This window comes from Aphelocoma coerulescens, chromosome 1 (genome assembly GCF_041296385.1).
Source record: "Aphelocoma coerulescens isolate FSJ_1873_10779 chromosome 1, UR_Acoe_1.0, whole genome shotgun sequence".
NCBI classification, from domain to species: domain Eukaryota; kingdom Metazoa; phylum Chordata; class Aves; order Passeriformes; family Corvidae; genus Aphelocoma; species Aphelocoma coerulescens.
Genome location: NC_091013.1, coordinates 115,154,721 through 115,163,516, shown reverse-complemented (window position 1 = coordinate 115,163,516; position 8,796 = coordinate 115,154,721). Strand labels below are relative to the sequence as shown.

Sequence of the window (8,796 nt, the reverse complement as noted above, 5' to 3'; positions counted from 1 at the left end):
GCCCTGGGTGAAACACTGCTGGTGTAGGAGTTGAACAGATCAGATGTGTAACAACGCAGAAACAGCACTGCTAACGCTCAGGCTGCAAGAACAGCACTGCACAGACCCTCCTGTGCTCACCCCCACTGTACCCCGTGTCTCCCAAGCAGAGGTGAGTTCATTTTCAGAGCAGCCCTGGGCAGTGCAGGGGAAAGATAGCCTGAAAAGGAGCCAGGAAGTCCCTGAGGGTGGGATGGGGAATGGCACTGAAGCAGTCTCCCCCGGGCAGGAGCCCAGCTTTCCCTCTTGCCTGCAGAAGCTGTAACTGTACTGACAGTCTGTGCTACGTGTTGAGTCCTCTGCAGGACCGAAATACCTCGTTTAATTGGTGGCAGCAGGTTATGCTATCTAAGTTTTGCAAGCCTATTGATCATGCTCTAATCATCTTTAAAAAGGAATAGGTTAAAACGAGGCCTGCCACTGATCCCTGAAGGGCCCCACCACACACCTCCTCAGTACCCTGCCTCTCCAATTACCATCCCCTCATGCTGCAGTCATCCCACTGGCTTTCTGTCAGTGTGGCAAAGCATCTGGAAAAGCCCCACTAAATTCATCTTGAAAGCACTGTTTCACCAGAGGGAATACAAGCACAGAGCCTTGCCCAGGAGAGCTGGGATGTACTCCCAACTCTGCTGCTGACCACCTGGGTCACCCACTGGGTGGCCTTCACCTCTGTATTTTGGATATTGCAACTTGTGCATCCTGTGCAGTGAGGCTGCTGCCTTCCAAGGGTCACTGTCCCTCCATCATCTTCCCCATCTTTTGGCACCATTTCCCAGGCTTTGCACTAGGATGGGCCTCTCTGTTGAGCCAAGTTGTGAGCAAGCAGCCCTGGTGCCCAGCACAGCAGCTGTGAGGATGCTGTGAGGCCACCCGAGCCGTGGGGAGGTTTTGGGGCCCACAGGTCCCAGTGGTGCTGGTGAGTGAGCTCCAGCTGTGCCTTGCCCCAGGCACCGTGAGCCTGCTGGAGCAGACCTTGACGTGACAGCGCGGAGCCCCTGTTTTCAATTAGCGCTGCTATTTCGGAAGGGACTATCTACGGTGCCGGTGTAACCCATGGCAACCATCTGTGGAAGTGGCGTTCCTGCTGGCTGGGGAGAGGCAGTGGGGGTGAGATAGGGGCCAGGAGCAGTGTGGGGGGAACCTTGCAAGTATTGGGAAGGCAACATCTCCTCCCTCCGGGTGCCTCTCCTGCCCCCACTGGCGCAGGAGCGGCGGGAGGTGTCGGTGAGCCCATTCGCATCCCACGCAGCTGGATAATTTATGGGCAGCAGCAGCAGCAGCAGCAGCAGCTCACCGTCACTTTGTTTGCAATTTGCCTCTAAATATAGCCGTGTTCTAAGAGAGGAAGGCGAGCTCCTGCCCACTGTCTGCCCGCGTCTCCTCCTCGCTAATGAGGGGTCTCTCCGCACCAAGGGGAGATGGGGCATCGCCCATGTGGCACCTTCTCCGTCCCACACACGCCCTGCCTCGCTGGAAAGGGCAGTGATGAGACACAAATCTCTTGGGCTGGTGGTTAAACGCCAGCCCAGCCTGGCGACAGCGTCCTGCCCAGCTGAGACTGGCGGCTTGCCTGGGTGCGCTGCGCCCGACCGCTTCCCGGAGAATGAGCTCTCATGGGAGGGTTTCTCTCCGTGCTTTTTTTTTTTTGCTTTTAGCAAAAAGTGCAGTAATTGCATTAATCCTAACAGAGCTGTAACACCAAGATTGGAGTAAAAGATTGCCTGTGGGCATCACCTCAGCTAGTTCACATGCTAAAACCAAATATGCCCTTGTTTATCCCCTTGCTGCAGGTGCCAGCCTCGCCAGGGAGCACAGCATGGCCCAGGCCACCTGCTGCAGACACAGGGACAGGCTGTGGAGCACCCCGGTGGGGATGGCTTGGGTGGGCACCTCCCAGCCTGGGACAGGGGCCCTGCAGCAGCCATGGGGCCAGGTAAGGGGGCATGGCCTGGCACTCCTCGTCTGTACTCGTGCAGGTAAATGCAGGGCTCCCCTTTCCAGGTTGTGAGTTACCCCCAGCCTTGTGTTACAGGTGCTGGTGTTGCAAACCACAGTTCTGATTAGGGTGACACATCAGGGGTTGAACCCAACTCCAAGGCTGATGGGAAAAGGAAAGGCACTGAAGGGCTGACGAGGCATTATAATAAGTACTGAGCAGAAATAAGAACCTACTTATGTTTTAAACATAACATTAATTAATAAAGAAAAGGGTATGCTGTAGGTACTAAAAGCCCTCAGATACTGAGGAGAAAAAATATCTTTTGCCCATAATTTATAGACTGCCAGAGCATGGTTCCCTAGACCTAGATGACAGCAGCCACATGCTACATCTGGGGAGAAGACCCCTCTGCAGTGGCACACAAACCTGCTCTGCCCCACAGAAGAAGGGCTTTTAAAAAAGGGTGTGAAGATAAAAGGAAAAGGTCGTTTTTAGACTGCACCACTCCATCACATCAACATTAATTCCTGTTGGTCCATTACTTTGGATGTAACCGAATGCAGTGAAAAATGACTCTGTCCCAGTCTGGCAGTACACTTCAGCAAACCTATCTAATAGGTTTATTATAGTTTATTGAGCAAGTGTTAGCCTAGAGTAGATCAGAGCAACCACCAAAATGCTAAATGGTCTCAGGAATGATGGCATTCCGGGAAGAATTATTGTGGCAGGATGGGTAACTCAGTGTCTAGGGCCTCATGCTACCTCCCTCCCTGTCAAAAGAAATAATGGCCAAATTTCCTTCCGAGCCTCATGGCCCATTGGACTAACGTATAGGGGCCAGCCTGTTCCAGCACTTACAGTACCTTCAGCTCCACCAGCCTGGAGGATCCTTTACAGCCCCTTTCTGTGAACAGATTATTCTCAGCATGAGAATCCATGATCCTGCCTCTCCTGCTACACACTGAATGGAAATTCCTTTCTCATGGTGAAGCAGAGAGTGTTACTGGGCCACAACCCCTGTGGGGAAAATGTGAAACTTGTGTCCCAGCTCTTGGTAATGACACAATTAGCTGTGGCTGGGAAAGGCTTGAAAAGCACTTTACTCTTTCTGAAAAAAAAAATCTCCAAGCCTTGTAAAAAAAAATGGTCTTGAAAATCTTTATAGAGAGACCATATTTTATTACCAGACAGAGTTAACAGCAAGGTTAGTTTACTACACCAACATAAAAGTTAAATGTCCAATTGTTTCCAGAGACAGTAATGTTAGGGAGAGAGGAAACAGCAGAAGGCTCCACCAGCATCTGCCTGCAACCTTAACACCATCCTGCCCACCAGATCCAGATTTCTTTCATTCAGTGCCCAAACTGAGGAACACTCTCCCTGCAAAGGGAAGTCTCAAAAAGCCACCCCTCCTTTCCTTACAGTCCATTATTTATGTCCCTATCTTTTCAGGTGAGTTGAAGAGTGAAAATAGAGTGCTGAAGGGCATCACTGAACATCACATCCAGCTTGTGATGTTTCAGCGCAGGTGTCCAGAAACCCCTTATTTTATGCTAATATAGGGTCTCTCTTTATAGAGGGCTGTGGCTTCAGCCACCCAGCATTTGTGACACTACTCATGCAGTGCTTGCAAGCTGATTTGCAAACAGAGAGCTCTGCTGAGGAGAAGGACTCCATAATCCTTATTCTCCAGCCTCTGCTTCCATCTCTTTTCAGTCAGTTGTTAAACTTCCATTGCACCAGTCTCCAAATTACTGAGTGTATGGGTTCCTCAGCATCCTACAGCAGTTTCTCTTTTGGATGCTCTGTTTCTCAGCAGAATGACTTGCAACATGCTCTCTTAAGTGATTTCATAACAACCTGCAGAAAAAATCCTGTACTTTTTTTCTGATTACAACCCCCACCTCCCCATAACTAATGCACTATTTCTGACACCCACAACCTGAATTACCCTATAGCACTCCCACGGAGGCTGTATCAGATGTATTAATGATGCCTCTCACTGATTCAGCCCCTGGCATAGAACTGTCTTCCCCACTGCCAGGTTATAAGGAACATATTTCCCTCACATTGGCCCAGCTGTCAGCATCAGCCTGGACTGAAATTTCAGCTCACAGCCCCTTTCTGGTGCGCATGTGCTACCCAGGAGTATCTGCCTTGAGAAGTTTTCACTTGAAGTACACCAGGACCAGGCGTGGTTGTACACTAGAAGAAGTGCAGAGGGTTGGTAGTACCACGTATATATTCATATACACATAGATATAAAAATCACAGATAATGAATTGACAGGACAAACTCAACTGAGTTTTGTGCTTAATGATGTTTCTAAGGAGTACTGCTTCTGCTGGTTGCAGAACTGGGGGTGCCAATGACGCGTGTAATTGAGGTCTCTACTTGGTGTGCCTTGGTGAGTTATTCCAGGGAAGTGAAGGAGAAGGAAGAAGGCCAGAAGAAATCAAACGTGACCACACTTTTTCCACATGTGACCATAATTGTTAATGTTACTTGAGTGATCTGCTGATAGCACAGGGCCTGATGGCTTCTGGTGAAACTCTGTATTAACAACCAAAAAGGAGCTTTGAGGCAACTTATCTTCAAGCCTTGTGTTGTTATCCCTCATGTCAGCAGCTAAGGGTATCCTTGCCCCGATCCCCATATTTTTTTTCCTTTGAGTAAGCAGAGAAATTGCCTTTTCCCACCCTGTTTTAATTACAGGAGCCATATCACCCTTCCTGGAGCAGCTGCCAGAGACTGTGCTAGTCCAAGATCACCAGGCCAGCAGACTCACAGAAAATATGTAAGTAGGTTACAGGGGGGTGGGGGAGGTTGTTAAACACAGCAGGATCCACTTAACAGAGCACCTGTTAGGGGAACAGGCAGACAGAGCAATACCTGCACAACCTTACTCTTTCTAACAAACCCTGGCTAGGCTCAAGCAGGAGTGTGGGAAGCTGGGCAGGGAGGGAGGCTGGCAGAGAAGAACTCAAGGGTGTTTGGGTGCTCTGGGCTGGGTGGCTGGAGGGCTCACACAGCCTGATACCTTGCTGCTGTTGGTGGAGAGCCTTTGCTTCAGGTGAGCAGGGAGCAGCTTGCTCTGAGCTCATTCCCTCTGTGTGCACAGGGGTGCCGTGTCCAGCCAGCCCACACAGCCCCCAAAATTCTGGGCCTGCCTGCATGTCCTTCTTCTGCAGATACAGGGTGGCAGTGGGTTTAGGGCCATGTGGCCCATCCCTCTCTCCCTTCCTGGCTCAGCCTGGTCCTTGCAGCCCTGACTGTGCTCTGGGCTCTGCAATGTCTGAGCACTTCTACTTCTGTGACCAGACCAGCACCTGCTTCTTCAAACAGCCCTACCTGTGGCCAGTGCCACCACCTGCTCAGTCCCTCCCTGTCCCTGGGGGACAGGGCTATGCACCCACCAGCCCTCCTCTCTCAAAGGCCACCAAGAGCAGAGCTCCAGGCAGAGGCTCACCTGCTGCCTAAACCACCTGGCTCACGTCTGACCTGCTTGGGGCTTTAATACAGCTGATTAACACCCCTCCAAAAGCAAGTCCATGTGTTCCTGGGGTTCCTTGTAGTGAAACAGGTGAAGGAAGGTGACAAAGAGGTGCCAGGCAGGGTTGGGGGACCTGGGGCTTCAACTGTTGCGTGTGTGAATGCTAAAAACTGCAGCTGGTGGCATGTGAGTGAGAAGAGCTTTGGGTTTTATCTGTGTCATTGTGGCTCTTCGGAGGAGAGTGTCCCCAGGGCAGGGGACAGCAGCAGTGAGGGCAGAACAACACCCTGGCTTTAGACCTGGTCTCCTTTGTGAAGGCTTTTGGGGAGTTCAGGCAGATTTCATCTTTCCTCACAAAACATATTTAAATTCTCAGTTTTTAAGGATGGTGTTTTGACATTGCCCTAAATAGCTTAAGGACTGCCTTATCTTTTGGAGGGAGGTTCCTCTGGCCACCTGGAGAGCATCTCTGGCATTTGAATAGCTGGGTAATGCTTTCCTTCTCCTGACCAAGGTAAAACTGCTCTTAGTTATATGCAACATGAGGATTTTTCTTCCTTCAAATCTTGTATTTATATAATCTGTCTGCTGACAGATATAGCCAAATCAAACATCTAAATAGGATTAATGCGGGCAGCTTATTACTGGCTCTTGAGGAAGGCCAGGAATTATGGTTATCAACCATAACAGGGAATTTGGGGTGTCTGGCTCTACAACTTATCCTTGAAAAATACTATACAAATATCTTCTGAACTGGTGAAAAGTAATTTCATATTCACTGAATAAGAGAGAAGAGTACAAACTAAAATAGCCAGATCTGAATATCAGAGTATATTTTGGTTTTTTTCTTGGTGGCAGGAGGATGAATATCATCATAAGTGCAATAAGTGCCAAGCCATATTTAACCCTCTCAACACCCCATCAAGACCAAACGTAACTATGTCAATCTTTCCAAACATCAGAAAATTGCCTGACCACGGAAAACGACACGTTCTGTACGTTTTGGGTCCACTCTGCTATTGGGAGGGAAATATTCAGTGATGTCTCCTGCCCTTGGATGGGATTTAGCTGGAAAAGCTGTGTAGATGCTCCCTGGTTTGCAGGGAGCCAGGTGGGGTGATGTGTCCAGGACACACCACATCAGGCTTATGGCTGGATGTGATGGTCCTGCACAATTTTGTGCTGGGGAATGTAGTGCACAAGGGCATGGTAACGAATATACATTTTTTCCACTCCAGATGGCTAACTCCAATTAATCCTCCGGACACAGAGACTGGAAGTACAGTTCTTACCTCCTGGTGGTTACCAGCAGCCTGTTTGAACAGAGCTGATGACTCCCAGTGGTGTTCTTGATGGGCAATGTCTCCTCTTTTAAAATAATCCTCACAGACAGGTGATTAGTTCCCTTACTGGCATTTTCACCTGCAGAAATGAGAAGTGAATGGGCCGACTGATCATTTTGCACCGTAATTTATGCGTGTAGTCCAATACAGCTCATACAGAGGATCTATTCCTCTTTTATGATTGGGACAAATTCCATCTCTAGAAGCTCTTCTTCCAAGAGAGGATGAAATATCTAAGCCATCACCTGTCTAACACCATTCAGCTGGTATTTATTTCTGACATGCTCGTGTCAGTAGAAGGCTTTCCAAGCTCACAGAGATATTGGGAGGTTTCATTTATACAATACTGTGAGATTGCCTGATCAAAGGCATACAAGTGGAAATCATTACTGTTATTTTCAGACATGTCTTTAATCACAGCCTCTCGCTATTCATCGCAATCATTGCAATTGTAAATCAGAAGTGAGTTCCCTCACCACCTGGCCACTTGGTGCTCTTTTAATTTCTGCCTGTTGCCTGTGCAGTGAAATTTCTCCTGTATCCCTCTCCACCTCTCCGTGACGCAAACATGTGCACTAAAATTTGCTATGATAGCTTCACTTCATGTGGATTTGCTTCTGCAAAGAGAGGTGATACTGAACTTTCTGGATCTCTCCCACTAGGAAATGGGGATAATGCTTGGAGCTGTCAATGCAAGGACCATTCACCAGTGCCTGACAGCCTTGCTGAAGTGACTGAATTATATTCCTATCAGCAGAAAGTAGGAAATGAGTTAACAGTGATTTTAAACATGGGACTAGAGAAATTTGACCTTCTAACTACAGAAAGGAATAAGCTTGTTAACTTATTTCTTGATAATATGTATATTTTTGGTCTGATCATGCACTGAGTCCCAGTGCTGTGGTAACTTCTGGCCAGGAGAACTGAACTTTCTCCTTTCTGTTGTTTCTATGGGATCTGTGCACCTGATATTGTGATAGAGGTGATCTGTGGTCTCTCCCAAAACCAGTGAGCCCCTCACTTCAAGAAAAACATTGAAGTGTTGGAGTGAGTCCAGAGAAGGGTGATGGAGCTGTGGAAGGATCTGGAGCACAAGTCTAAGGAGAGGCTGAGTGATCTGGGGATGTTCAGCCTGAAGAGGAGGTGGCTCAGGAGTGATATTTTCACTCTCTGCTGCCTGAAAGAAGGTTGTAGCCGGGTGGGGTTTGGCCTCTTCTCCCAGACCACAAGTGACAGGACAAGAGGACATGGCCTCAAGCTGTGCCAGAGGAGGTTCAGGTTGGACACCAGGAAGAATTTATTAATGGAAAGAGTGGTTAACCATTGGAATGGGCTGCTTGGGAAGATGGGAAATTTACCATCCCTAGAAGTGTACAAGAAATGACTGGACGTGCCACTTAGTGCCATGGTGTAGTTGAGTCTAGGTGCTTTAGGTGTTGATTGGTCAAAGGCTGGACTTTATCATCTTGGGAGGTTTTTCTAACCCTGATTCTGTGTGTGTCCACTTTCTTTTTTTTTTTTCTGTGATCTTTGTTGTCTGGAAAGACTTTAGGAGGTGTGGCAGGTGAGGGTGGAGCACCTACAGGAATGCCTACTAGAATAATCTGAGATCTCTGCTGGAGATCCACTAGGGACAAGGAAGAGCATCTACTGCACTCCTGAGTTTTGTTTCTGAAGCTGGATCTTTTCTTTCCAAAGCCTTGCAAGCACACAGAGTGGAGTGGCTTTGCCTAGCAGCTCAGGCCAATCCAGCTTGACAATGGCAATGGAAATCTGGTTTGGTTTTGAGCCTGGTTTTGATTTGGGGCACTGGAAACTATGAGAGTGCCAAGAAAACGTTGGTGTTGCTGACTGCCTCAGATGACAGCAAATCTCATACATCTTGGCCAGGGAAGTGCCTCCATTCCAGCAGCTGCAGGTACTGACTGTTTCCATGTGTTTGTCTCATTTGGCTGAAGCCCTCTGTGCTTTTATAAAGA

The 8,796-nt window shown here is 48.5% G+C and overlaps 1 long non-coding RNA gene across 1 annotated transcript; it reads right to left on the bottom strand.

Annotated features, from left to right (window-relative positions):
• Positions 1–3,104: 3,104 nt before the first annotated feature.
• Positions 3,105–7,122, bottom strand: LOC138119977 (uncharacterized). Its single transcript, XR_011155692.1, has 3 exons — positions 7,063–7,122; positions 6,767–6,896; positions 3,105–3,841 (listed from the first exon to the last, which is right to left on the bottom strand). It is a non-coding gene; the product is annotated as an uncharacterized lncRNA (long non-coding RNA).
• Between the last annotated feature and the right edge of the window lie 1,674 nt (positions 7,123–8,796).